The sequence below is a fragment of the Anopheles maculipalpis genome, chromosome 2RL, assembly GCF_943734695.1.
Source record: "Anopheles maculipalpis chromosome 2RL, idAnoMacuDA_375_x, whole genome shotgun sequence".
NCBI lineage: Eukaryota > Metazoa > Arthropoda > Insecta > Diptera > Culicidae > Anopheles > Anopheles maculipalpis.
In genome coordinates this window covers 47,775,656-47,790,116 of record NC_064871.1, presented here as the reverse complement: position 1 = coordinate 47,790,116, position 14,461 = coordinate 47,775,656, and the positions used below count along the sequence as shown (strand labels likewise).

The 14,461-nt window shown below is 40.9% G+C and overlaps 2 protein-coding genes across 4 annotated transcripts in view; both read left to right on the top strand.

Annotated features, from left to right (window-relative positions):
- Positions 1 to 14,461, top strand: part of LOC126558551 (annexin B9) — a 214,663-nt gene that overhangs the window by 123,273 nt on the left and 76,929 nt on the right. The gene's annotated exons all lie outside the window — the stretch shown is intronic.
- The window catches only part of LOC126558057 (flotillin-2), a 153,070-nt gene that overhangs the window by 79,173 nt on the left and 59,436 nt on the right, over positions 1 to 14,461 (top strand). The window lies entirely within an intron of this gene.

The window sequence follows — 14,461 nt, the reverse complement described above, 5'->3', positions numbered from 1 at the left end:
ATTTTGTAGGAAAATGCTTTCAATTTTTAATTTGAAAGAATCTCAAAAATTCGTTACTCTTTCCTTGGTTTTTTTCTATCATTTGCTCTCAAATAAAAATGACCCAGTTAACAAATTTTGAAAATGTATAACGTTTATACACATCTCCATCAAATCGTCCACAAACACTCGAAATGAAATCTGCACCAAACATCAACGAAGTAAAAAGAAACTGAACTAGTTAGCAAATGTGCTGCATTTGTACCATGTACTGCCACAGCGTGGACGCATTTTCTATTTCTTCAAAAACTGGCCGTTAATTCATCCGACACATTGCATTTCACCTCTTTACCTCGCTTTACATTCGTGTGCGCTGTGCCCGACCATTTAATTATACGGCCATCACTTCCGCATTTCCGGCGCGTGGTTTCGGAAGCTATCAATTTTGGTGCTTTTTTTTGTTATTGTTGCTTCTAAGTTAAGTTTCTGCTTGGAACTGCGACCTATCGGACTTCGGCGATGGCCTCTATTTACTTTCCCTCCGTCACCGCCCAGGCTAAATCTGCTCTTTTTATAGCTTGCGGTACCGCGACCGTAAAGCGCTTTCTTCCTACGCACGTGAACGCGATCATATGCCGCCTTTTTTTTTTTTTTTGTTAATTTGCACAAATCCACCAACACCACTTACGTTGAATTTCTAATGCTCCTGGCACGCTCGCTAGAAGCTTAATGAATAGAATTTTCCCAATTTGGATCACTGGAAAAAAAAAAACCAGCAACTCACACCAACACAGACAATTTATGCACTTTTGAACTGTAGAATGTATTACTTTCAATCTGAAGATCACTTGATGCCGCAGTGTTAATCACTCAATTAAAACCAAAATTAGCACTCTTATTCTCTTTCCCACAAATTTTAATCACTTTTTTTCCTCACTTAACTTGCCCGGGACCGGGGATGCCGAAGAAAAGTAACAGTTTCGCAACAATTTTTGGTTCGATCCTGTACCGTCCCGAATCTCAGTCACTGTGCGTTGTAACCCGGTTCAAAAAATTCATTCACCATTCTTGGACTTGGGTTGATGTGTGTGATGTTTTCACCTCTCGCTTGTATAAACTTTTCCCGTTTACTTAAGGCTTTTACGTTTTTGTGTGCTTCTCCACTTGGCTGCTCCTGTATTTCCAACACAGAGGTTTTTATCATAAACGTACGCGCGCGCACACACTGCTCGAACATACACCGAAGGTTCCGTTAGTCTGACTTGCTGCTTGCTGAATTGGCTCTGCGTATCGGTGGTGTTAAATCCGTACCGGTTCGCTGTTGAAATGCGTCTGAGCACGACCAACCCGCCAACGATGAGATTTGCTTGCCCGAGTATCGAACGGACGCTGCTTTCCCCACCCCAAAAAAAAAGCGATGCCACGAAGTTGGCTAAAATGGTTCGAAAAAAAAACACCGTGGTACGTCGAAAACATCGACAACCTGCTTGCTGGTCGTAAGGTAACGTTGTTTGCCTAGTGGAAGCAAAGGTTCGTCGCTTGTGCACGCGCGCGCCAAGTCTTTCGTCTTTGTGCTCAGAAAACCTTTTGGTGTCTGGGGTGGTTTTGTTGCGAGATGGCTGTGGGGGTCTATGGCTCTCTCTTTCGAAGTCGGGAGTTTTGGTGGCGTCATTGGAGAATGCGTGAGTGTGTGTGTGTAAAAGTTTATTTTCTCTGTTTGCTGTTTCACCGATTGGTTGCTCGAGGGATGCAATTTGTTCAATATCCTTTTTAAGGATGAAAGAGAGTTGCATATGTAACAGTTGCTGTTTTAATATTCATCTATTAGTTAATCATTTATTTATTTATTTATTTACAATTGATTATGACGGTCCAATGCCGTATTGTCAACACCGCTTGTGTTGAAAAAAAAAAAATTACAATCATATTGATAAGGCATTTCCTCCCTATTATTTGCCTTATCCCGGGCATACTCGGTTGAGATTAGTTAATCATGTTCAGCGATAAATAGTTAATGAAATAATATCCCTCCCTTAGATGTCAAATGTCCAAGGAAAAGTTGTTCGAGCACACATTCGCATCAGAATACATGCTCCCATACTTGGAAGTATTTCGTCGCCTTAATTCGTTTTGTGGTAAAAAAAAAATTAGGTCACAGGATGAAAGCAACAGAAAACTTGTTTTCTTGGTGCTTTTTGCACGTCGAAAGTACTTTTTTCGGGGTTTCGGTAAAGCAGATGACCTCGATTCTTGTTTTATATCGATCGATGAAGGCGTATAACCAGTAAAACACATTACGCTTTTGTGTTTATTCCAAGTCAAAGCATGTGTTTCGTATCCACTTATTTCATCCGAAAATAACTAGTTTTATCGTGGCATTCTGTTTTAGATATCTTGTTGAAAGTAGTGCAAACAAAAAATGTGAATATAAAATAATTGACCTGACCTTTTGCAATTAAAATTCGTTCAATATCGTTTTCTTTTACCGCACTGTAGCGTTCGCACGCGTCATTATATTCGGCGCACAATTGGGAACAGATTCGGATGCACTTTTGATGAAATGATGCTAATAAAATAATTTTCGAAAACGAATCACCAATGCATCACTGCTGTTGGCTGAGGTTTCGCTCGCGGTGCACCCATCGTGCAACGATCGAGAGGCTCACTTTCAAATGCTTTCACTGGAGTAACAGTTTTATTGACACACTATTTTATAACGACCGTACGTTGTGTTGCAGCCTGCCGAATCGATCGGTAAGAGAGAAAGATCACCATGGGTCAGCCGGTCGGCCACCGCTGGGGGCCTAGTAAAGCTTGACCAAATTGCGACCGGCGCGATACAATGGAATGGCGATGTAATACAGCTAGGGGCCGTTTTTGCATAATACGTCTTCCTGTGTGTGGTGATTTGCCCTGAGTGAAATAAAATCTACTCCGTAGCATGTTGAGCATTTCTCAGGCGATTTTCTACTAACTAATCATGTTATAATGTGTGAAGTGAAACGTTCTTAAGCTTCGATTAGATTTGGGGTTAAATGTTACACATGAATCTGAGACAGAGTATAGAATATTTTATTTAGAATGGCATTTTCAGATAATATTACAAACACAGCAAATAATTTGCCTCATTTCCTTGGCTTAACGACCTACCGGGACGCGCCGGCAATCACTAGGCTCACTAGACTTGTTGATATGACGTAGTTAGATAGTCAATCCTCACTACGGAGGATATTCTGAAGATTGTATGGACCACAATAAAAAACATTAAAACACACAACACAGTTAAACAAAGATTACTGTTAATCATAAGTAAATCTGCCAGCAGGTCGACGAGGGAGGCCGTTAGTCTGCCAATCTCCAATACGGACGTGGCAATAATGTGTATTTCCATCCAATATGGAAGCTCCATCTTTCGATTCAGCACGTATCGGCGCTACCGGTACTGTCTTTGCCAACAAAGGTTGCGATCTCGGACGATGGACAAACGCGTCAAAGATCACGTGCAAAAACTCCAAACACGTTCATACATTGATTTCACACATTCATAAAACGACGTTTGGATAATAGTAGGAGTGAAAAACAGTACGCATATGCGCTATCCACTTCCCACCAATACTGGCTAGACTGGCAAACAGATCGCACTAGCGCGCTATCGTGCACGACGCATGAGCCGTATCCCGTTCGGCTGGAAGGTTCCAGCGAAGGATTGACGTATTACTTTCACTTGCGGATGGGGCTGTTTCGATAGTGCGGCGCAACGCTCGTGCACGCGTACAATGATCTACCCGTACCGAATTGGGTACAAGGGCCTGAAACCTGTTGTAGTTGCTCGTTTGTATATTTGTTATAAAGATTTCGTTACTTACTTTTCATACCGGTGGACTCTCGTGGCTTTTTTGTAAATAGCCCTTCATTGTTGAAGGTTCAATGGAATGGAATTTCGAAGTATACAAGGTCATTTTGACAGGATAAGTCCGAAACATAGTCCAAGCCTCACTGATAGCAGTACTGCATAATCAGTTCAACTACAAAAAAGAAACTTTTTCTCAACCGGTTTGAACAACAAACAAATTTAAATTTTGCCAAACAACCCTTGTTAACGGTCAGTCTGTAGTGATATAATTGGGGATGTAGGAGATTCTCTCCCCCGTTCGTTTGGACCTTTCGATTGTCGGTGGCAAGGATTTGATGGCTACAGCAACTTAATAAAAGAGTTTTGAAGTGGACGGAATGGAAAAAACAAACCTTTTTGTGTTTCGGTGATTGGAGAGAGCTCGTGAGTGTTGAACCACTCTGTCATCTCCACAAAACCGCAGGCTCGAGTAGAAGCCGGAAGCTAGGCGGCTTTGTCCTCGCCTCCTTGTCCATGCCGAAGATAACTGCCTTTTGCCGAATTTCGTAATAGCACGGCGGAACGAGAGCACATATGATTTTAACGGCCGCTTGCGAAATTGGCCTGGCGTACGTGAACCTTTGCACGTACGTTTATCGCGTACGCGTACGTACGATAGTTGTCGGGCAGGCGTCGGGCAGTTGTGGTGGCAGCTTTGGAGGGCTACTTAACAGCCTAGCGTCTGTTGATTAGTATCCGGTTGCAAATATTCATGTTGGCGCTTGCTTTTGCGGACGTTCGATTGTCCATTTGTGAAGCGAACCGGAAGACTGGGCCCTGCCACTTCTCTCTGCTGTCAAGCTGCGCATCAGCTTACGCGTCCGAAATAGCGACAAGGAAGTGGTGAGAAAACGCGAGCAAAAGAGTGTCCAGCAGGCTACCAGCGGCAGTAGTTGTGGTGGTAATGGTGATAGAAATTTGCCAACGCCTCAGCTCGCTGGAACACATAACGGAGTCTTAGGGCAGCGGCTCATCGGTGGCGTTCGATCAGTGGCGCCATTGTGCCTTAACGCAATGTTGGTTTATGCGAGCTTTTGTTTCTTTGCTTCTGGAAGGATTTTTTTCCTTTGGCTTCTTCGTTTTACGCAACAATTTACAAAGTTACAACTGATTATAATGCAATAAAAACTGTTGAAACGACTGACTTACTGTGATAGTCGTAAAAACTAAATGTTTGGAGCTGGTATGCAATATTGCAATCCTCAATTGAAGCATGAATGTCGATTGCATAGAGAAATTAGCTTCGCAATACTGCTTGCGATGTGCGTTGGCAATATTTGAAGCCATTGATGGACTAAGGCAATACTTTCTTCAGTACGAAAGTATCAAATCATCCAACGTCATATTTGTACTTGTAGATGGGTTTTTTCGAACTTTACTTCATGTTTCTCGAACCCAAGAACACACAAGTTTGTGTCACTTTTGGACAGAGTAATGTATTGTCAAAGCGGCGTAAATAAGTACTGAGATCAAAAGTAATCCATCCAACATTGCAAGCTTCTTGACAATATGGCGAATAGCCATCATACTGAAATAAAAATAAATAAAGTTGCAAGCTTCTTCTGGCGCTTCAACTGTTTGAGTCCCTACTTCCTTCAGACTTGTTCAGATTCTGCCTTTTTTCATACCGCAGTGAGACAGAACGGAAGTCATCAGAACGGACCCTTGTATGTATCTCAAGAAATTTATTGCTTAAAATAGGAGAAATAGTGGACAAAGTTACTTGTGTTTACTTATCAGGTGCTAACAGGAGGGTTGACTAATTTTAGCACTAATGAAGAAAAAGTTGTTTGTGATATCTTTGAGTTGAGTTGAGATCTTTGAGAGCAATTAAATTTTATTACATCATATTTAATGTTTATATAATTTTATATTTAAAGACATAATAAAAAATATTTAACGTCTTGTCTTGAAAAATAATATAGGAATTAGAGCGATAGCACTTTTCGGTACCTTTTGTGCAATACGATTTGTCTTCAACCTTAAAATGTGTCTCTTTTACAGCATTTTCAATCCAGAAAGAATTCTTAGGAGATTTTTAAATAGGAAACCCTGGTTTCGCGTTTGGGTAACAATTTAGAAGACATTTTTTAATTTGGATTGTGTTTTTTTTTTTCATCAAAAGGTAGCGATAAAACGGGAGCACAAAAAATTAGTTTTTTTTTTTAAACAGAATTGGCTCAACACAGAATAACGTAAATGATCTTCTACTTTTTGGTCTAATAACCCACTCTGTAGCCGGCAAACGAATGGCTTACTTGACACGTTGACACCGCATAGTTGGATAGTCAGTTCTCATGAAGAAAGAACGATCAGGATGGGATTTGAATTCAAGGGGCCTTTTGGAGACTCTGGTACCGCTGTTGCCACTACCACCGGACCTCATAGACAAGTCATTTGAAAGCTGTCACCTTTATTAATTGTGCTATTGAAGGTAATAAGTAAAGAGAAAGAGAAGATAATCAATTTTAGTAACAGCATCTGTATGAAGGATCAAAGGCAATTAGTAGCCAGAGTGCACAACATTGAAGACGTTATCTTCTTTTTCTTGACCTGCTCAGGTTTAGCACGTCTCGTCGACATGGCCAGGTCTCCAATCTGTTTCCAGGAAACTCGGTCTAGGACTGCTGTCCATCATCCACGGCTGCATCCGATCTCCGACAGGTTAGACTCCACTTGATCCAGCCAACGAGCTCGCTGTGCTCCTCTACGCCTTGTGACGTAGAGCTCGCTGACGAGCACCTTCTTCGTGTGGCATGAATCCGGCATCCTCATCACGTTCTCCAGCCAACGTATCATATGAGTGATCATATAACTCATATAGCTTTTTCATCGTCCTTCCACTGGGCCATGAATTTTTCTGAGCATCTCTAGAACTCTAGATCAAGCAGTTTACGTCAGTATTAAACAGAGTCCATATCTCAAATCTAGATCGCAAGCATCTCGAAATTGAGATGTTCTACACAGTGACAGCCTTATCCTTCGTGACAGATGTTTTTAGAGAAGAGGTTGTCTGAAGCTGCGGTATGGAATTAAGTAACTTCAATTATCCGTTTAGCTAACAGTATCTTACCGAGGTTTTGCTCAGCTTGATAAATCCTTTGCGAAGCTTCTGGTCTCTAGGAGAAGTGTCTAGGAGGGCCTTCAACCAATGAAATGATTACATCGCCAAAGTACATCATGATCCGATTTTCTTCCGACCACTTATTATATTGTTGTCATTTATTTAAACTATCCATCAGCTTAATAATGCTGTGTGTGGTCTACTATTTTAATTATGGGCATTAAAACCTTATCAATCTACTTCAACTTTGCAACGCATGCCAATCTAGATCGTGCCTTCGGAGCACAGCTTAATTCATATGTAAACACTACCCCATGACATCATGTGACACTCGTATCACCTTTTGTGCGATGTTTTCGTACAGCGTTCAAAACCTAATGCTTCGCTTTTTTCCACTATTTATCGTTAATTTACACGTGCTGTGTACCACTGACCACCATGCAGCAGTAAGCAAAATAGCTGGTAAATGTGTCAGAAAGTGAAAATGACTACCGGAAAGTGAAATGCTAGCTAAACGTCGCTTGTGATGCTCTTCTCCTCTTATCCGGTGCGTCCGTATGTGTCTTTCCTCGATGCCCGCACATTCCGCCCCTGATCAACGAATGTTAACTTTTCACTTTCGTTCGAAATGCATTACGCTTGTTGGTGTACGTTTGTTTGACGAACCAGTGTGCCACCGAATGGACGAACGTTAAAACAATCTCATCTAATACAGTGCCGATGTCCACGTCCTATGTCGTTGGATGAGCTGTGATTTTATTCGATGAGGACTTTTCCGGAAAAACTGGTTCACCAACGACAACTGTTGTTTAACCGAGATGAGACTGCAGGTATGAATAGGCTCAAATCTGCAGAGAGAATCGATCCTTCGTGTTGCGAAGCTCACCTACGTAACGTCTTGGCTGCTGCTGTTATCGATGTCGTCCGGGCCCGCACGTGTGGTTCCACCCAAAAGTCAAAGCGATGATTCGTCATCTACGCGTTCGTTGAAGTCGTTTGTACGGCAACAACTTTCCCTTCGCATTTGTCGCCGGACAGCACATCGCTATCGGTCACACTTTATTTATGCCAGGTTGATAATAATTCAACCGCGCACACCTACAAACACCTAGCATCGTAAGTTGTTTGGTGTGTTGTTATGTTATGTTTTATTGTGTGCAATAATGTTACAATCATTCCAAATACTAAGGGGAGTTCGTTACGCACCGCACCGTAAAGTTATTCCTTCACTGGCGTTAATCTGTCCACGTGTTGCTTTCACCGCCGAGCAGGTTGAAAAATTTTGGGAAGCTAAAAACCTATGTTAAGCGGTCGGAAGCGCATCCTCGGGTGTGTATCCGAACACAACGTCTAAAGTCCGGACGGGGACGATGAACTAACAAGAGTGAGGTTTCGATTCCTTGTGCTCTGTACCGACCCGGTTGTTTTGTTTTACGTTTCAGAGTATCGTCAGACGCAAAAGGAATTCGTTTAGGATTTTGCGTAACAAAACAACGCACAAACCATTATACTGGTTGTACCCCGATTGCTAAAATGACCGATGATTAAAATAATTCCTTTTTTTTCAATTTCATCCAACCTTACGAATTATCATGTAACCACCCGCAGATTTATGCTGCTTATCTCTTCCTTGCGTCAAGTTTGCTTGTGGCCATTTTTTAAAAAAATGCGATTTATTGTTATGTTAAGTTTGTACGATAAGAAAACATTATTTAATTGGAAATTTCTTACCACAAGAAGTCGGTCAATGAAATCGGCTTCCTCGATCACTTCCATCATGTATTTAGGATGCATTAATTTCGACCCAGTTCAATTCGATCTCAATTTATGCAATGCAAAACAAGGTAGAAAATGTGCACAGAAACATATTTTGTTTGGCTTTGGTTTTTCTTCTTCGTGGCAATGACATTAGGATAGTCAAATTTTACACCACCGACCGATTTGTGGGTCATCATGAATTTCCCAGCATTGGTTCTTTTTTTTTTGTTGCTCTTTACGTTTCCCTCACCAATGCTTTCTTGCTGCCGGTAGGTTGTGTGGTTGGGAAAATCGAAAAAAGGGAAACGTACTTTCCGAACGCTGCTTATCAGCGCACAAGTTCATAATCGTACCTGATGGGATGAGTTGCTGGTGGCGGTAACAGTGTTTTCCATTCAGGAAGGGCTTGTAAAGCATAATAAATCATAAGTGTAGTGCCTTTTGGGCTGTTGCTGCCGGTATAACAAATCTCCAACCTGCCCCAAGCTCACACTTTCTACGCTCTTTGCTTCGCCAGATCGGTGCAATCTGATAAGGAGAGAAGGCGCCCGAAAAATGGTTTGAAAAGTTTGGCGCACCTCAAGTGCTAAGACTTCTCCACCAGTGCTGCGTTTTTTTTTTTTTTTTTTTTTTTTTTTGTCTGTAGAATCTGAACGCTTCAATAATAACCACTTTCTCTGTAATGATTGCTGATTGTTTACACCATGTTGTGTGGTTGGGCGCATTTTGTGCGTCTAGAGAGGTTGGCGCGATTGGTGGATGCGTTTTGATGGTGATTCCGGTTTGTATCTATCGTGTAAAATTGAATGATGATAAAAGTTGGCTCACCACACATAGATCCGCTGGGAGGTAACAATTAATTTTAAGGGATGATTATGATCGCGCGTTGGGAATTTTCGCCGTGCCCTTCCGGTTGTGTTCGTTACTTTTTCAGCTAAAAGTTTTTCTTAATTTTATTTTTTTATTTATTTTATTTATTTATAATTAATAATGACGGTCCAGTGCCGTATTGTCAACACCGCTTGTGTTGAGTAAATTTTATAATCATCTTGATAAGGCATTTCCTCCTTATTCTTTGCCTTATCCCGGCCATACTCGGTTAAATCTTAATTTTATTTATTATTTTTTATTTCAGAATGGCGGCCAAGCCGTATTCCTTATATTTTATTTAATGTTTTGTAAACAATTGTTGGATTTACATTCACGAACATTGTGTCATTCTTTTAGAATTCAGCACTCATCACAAGCTGTAAAACGAGAAATTTTTAGCGTAGAAATATAATTTCAAACGAAAGGTTTTTTTATTGTTCTTCTATCAAAAAATTCAATAAAAATGTATTTGTTAATGAACGGATGAATTTAAGCAACTTTCTTTTGATACCTCTCATAAGCTGCAGCAGAACTAGTTTATCCTCTTCAGTAGCTGTTTTTCCCCCAATAGTATTCGTGTTGGGCAGTTGGCAAATCTCGTGAGAACTTAATGGGGCCTTTATAAGCTTTAATAAAAAGCAAAACATACTTTTCCAGGCACTGATAGTCATAAACTGTCGAGTTCGCAAATTGATTTGTTATAAAAACCTGTGCTTTGTGCCCCCACAGCTGCAGATGGCTTGCCATACCATGAGTTTGCAGGTAAATTTGTCAGCAAAAACGAACTTATTGGCCAGAATCCTGCACCACATCTTTTCGTCGTTTCGTCATCCATAAGAACGCAACCCGCGCGTACCACGTTAGAACCTGGTCCTTCAATTTTTGGAGCACGTGGTTTGGCGATATAATTATGCTTCAGAGTTCTGTTTGGTTGCTTTGAGGCACGAAAAGAGCGATAGTTTGCATTCAATCCATTGCAATATCCCCATCCGAAAGTCCAAGATTAGCTTGTAACGCTCTCAACATCTTCCGGTTCAGCTGAAATTGTTCCTGAACGACGATTTTGTTCGACCATTCTAGCCACGCTTTGACGTTTCCGAAACCGTTTCAAAACATATTCCACAGTAGAAGACGCGTTTTTAAGGAATTTTCTTATTTTTCTGCCGGACCAAGTTGAATTTCCTAAGTGGGCGTGCACAATTAATTGTCTACGTTGCAGCTCCAGCGTGAATATTAACTGAAACAAGCACGATCATGCCAAAACCATTCCATAAAAGGGAAGAGTGATAGAATATCTACTCATGGTAGGTGTCAAAAATTCCATATAGCACCACTGGGCGCTTTACTATAACTAAAATTGCTGAGATCAAGATAACTTTGTACCTTTTACATTCAAAGAGAATCACACGGAACCTTGAATACAAAAAGGGGAACTTATTTTCACGATTCTACTTTGGATAATGCTGTGTCCTAGTTATTGTTCAACTTTCTATAATTTGTGTGTCATTCTTTGGACTGGCAATAATTGATAGGATTATTAATTAATTTCGAATACCTACGGTAAAAATAGTCGAGAAACTGTGTTGGAAAATGTAGAAAATAGTGAGACACATCCTAACGACTCTAACGAGTATTTGCATTAAAAAATTCTTCTACTGAGCAAACTACTCCATGTACATTGCGCTGATTCGTTTAGTGACAAGACATAGGCACGGCTTGTTAACGACATTTAGGCGTTCTGAAATTCCGGTAATATCCTGGAAGATGGAACTTTGAAGGTGATAAATGCACGATTCCAGGAGAAATCGAGTATAATCTGATACGTCAGATCTGAATGTGAGCGCTGGCTAGGGTATAGAGAATGTTGGTGATCGGAAGTTGTCCGGATGACTTAAAACTATACAGTATATCCTGATGACTTGTTATAATTGTGTTGAGTGTTAAATAATAATAAACATTATTTTAACTTTTAGAAAGAATCAAGACTCGTCAAACGCAAGAGAAACTGACGAAGAAACCTGAGGCTTTCTAGAATGGCGGTTTGATCGTAGTCAGTCTTTGATTCAGGGGTCAACGTTTCGTCTAAATGGTGAAGATTATCATTGAAAAGAAATACGGCGTCTAATTTTGTGAAGGCTACCATCATTTTAGCCGAAACTGGGCAATGTCAACGCGGATCCAATTGCAATATCCATTCATTTATCCTCTTTAGCCGTTGTGTTCGTCCTCAGTGCCCCAAAGAAATTATTTTCTTTAAAATTTTCCATCCCCTGTAATCGGTTTACCATGCATTCATTCATTGTGTACGGCATATTTGACGTTGTTCATGTTCGCAACAAGAATAGGGCTACTATCGATTGCAAATTATCTTCGTGTTAAAAAATGAACCTCTTTCACCCGTTCCATTGTCTTCGGACGAAAAGAAAAACCAACCGTCTCGGAAGTGAGAAAACCGAAGCAGAGATCGCATTACGACGCTGGTGATCTTAATTATGGTGTGCTTGCGCCTATTGTGCACATTTGAATAGGCAAGATAAATGTTTCAAGGTGGTTAACTTTATTAAAAGCATCCTATGTCTGGATTTTCTTTTTTGTTCCTTCCTGCTCACTTAGATACAAATTTCCGATCAAACTGTTCGTTCTCAGCGGTTCAAGCTGAGTATAACTACAACAGATTATGTCTCTCAAAACGGATCAATCAACTGCTATTAAGGTTACGCGCCTGGCAAATGCGCGGTTGAGAAAATTGCGTAACAGGGCACAAGTTCACCCTCGCCGAGATTTAATCATTGGAAAACCATTCGTACGGAGGGTTTTTTGTTTTTGCTTCCATACATTTATATTTTCGGTTTCTACTTTTTTCGATTTATCTTCAGGAAAAACCTTTGCTGCCGTTCGAAATGTCCGTACCGATAGCCCAATGTACTTTCGCTATTTTTCGGAAAAGTGCAGTGCACAAAACGAAACACTACGCGAGCATCCGTCTTTTTTCCTATGTTATGGCTTTGAGTTTTTTTTTTTGTCTTTCCAATGTAAGCCTCAATTTTGGCCTCGTATCTTACAACTGCATCACTTATCCATTCCTCACTGCACCACTGAGCACTCCTTCCCTTCACCTGTGCACTACATTAACCAGATGACGATCGCCACTATATGCTTTTAGGTTCAGGTAGGGCTGCTCCACAATGGGGCGGTGGGCTTTGGCTTCTCGCTTCGGTAATTGCCTATATATTGATTGATGATGATTTAACGATGATGATGCGGCTCTCCAGCGCTAGTACGAGCGGTGAGCGGCTTTGCTCGTATTGCGTCGACTGATTACACCGAGAGCTATGAGTATTTCGATTGACCCCACGTGTGGTGGGTAATACGCTACGCGGGGCTTGCGTCCCGTGGTCCGGCCGGATTGTAGACCTGATGGTGGTGATGGTGGTGAGTCGAGAAATATAAATAAAACACTTGCCACTTGCTGGTGCAGCTGGCCGACCGTGTAGCACGAGCGATGAAATTTCTCCGGAAAACCGGAAAAAAATGAACGGTACAGAGGTTTACAAAGAACAGACGTGGAAGAGGAAAAAGGTAAAGCTTTCCTAACTTTTGAACCCTGCAATTTGAGCTTCACCAAATAATTGCATCTTGAACGTTTGAAGGTTTTTTTTCTTCTCGCTTTTGCAGATTTGAGAGTGCGCTTCCGCAAACAAATAGGCGTTGTACTCGTTTTGTTTTAGCCTTGGAGGCTAGATGAATGATGTTAGTAGATGCGTTTTCCAGTCATGGGCTCAAACTGAAATTTATAATTTTTTCGGATATTATGAGTTCGGTTCGCAACTAAGTAACGACGATTCATATCGATTATTTTATTTTATTAATTGAGTATACGAAAATCACGCGTTGCTCCTATGCAAATTTTTGTCCAAAAAAAATGTGTTTAGTTTGGGTCCAAATTCGAACCAGTGTTCTGGCTCCCGTCTCACAACACAGCCTGATGAAACTTTTACACTCCAAACACTTGCCGTGAATGAAGAATTGGGACCCAAAAAATTCCTTTAGGCTGTTTATATGATAAAAGAGGAGGTGGTCAAGGTCTAAATTGAGATGTAGAAATGGCGTTAATGCATCTGCCAGAACGAGGGGGTTAAAAATTGACAGATTTTTTATTGACAGACGATTGAGAGGCATCAAAAGGCCAAAGCTGATATTCCGATCACTTTTCATGGAGGTCTTGCATGTGGAAAAATCTTGATATATTTTCCATTTTTGGTAGACCAATCGATTGCGAAACGGTAGTCACTTACTAAAGGATGTGATGTTTATGTTTCGATTCTTGAAATACATTTTCTTGTAATTGAAAGGTAATTTTCCCATTTTCCACACATGATTTTATGCTAGCTTAATAAAAAATCAAATTCTTATAACACAATACTACAAGTTCCACAGCAATTAAAATAAAATTACGCATTAACATAAACCTCGTGTCTCGTAAACTTGCGTCGTTGATCGACTACATTGGAATGGAATTTCTTCGATCAACGAAATGGAAAATAGGAAGCATTTTCGCATGCGGTAGGCAACCAAGCAGGGCCACACGCACATCCATTGGCAAGGGCCGTTACACAGGAATTGTCATGCCCGAACAATTGCTCTGCTTTTCGAGCCAAGGCGGAGAGTGAAATTGAAAGGAGTTGTTTAGTATTTGTTCGGATCGGTCGAGTTAAATGAGTGGTGCGGATGGTAGGGACGGCATAAATTATGCTTACCCTTTCGATGCATTTCCGCATGTTCCGTAGCAGTGTGGGCATCGTAGCAGCAAGGCCTCGTAATTTGCCGCCTTTGTTTTAGTACAGTTTTTACTTTCCTTCAAGTTCAAGTTGGTCATGGACCGTTATGGGATTTTGGGT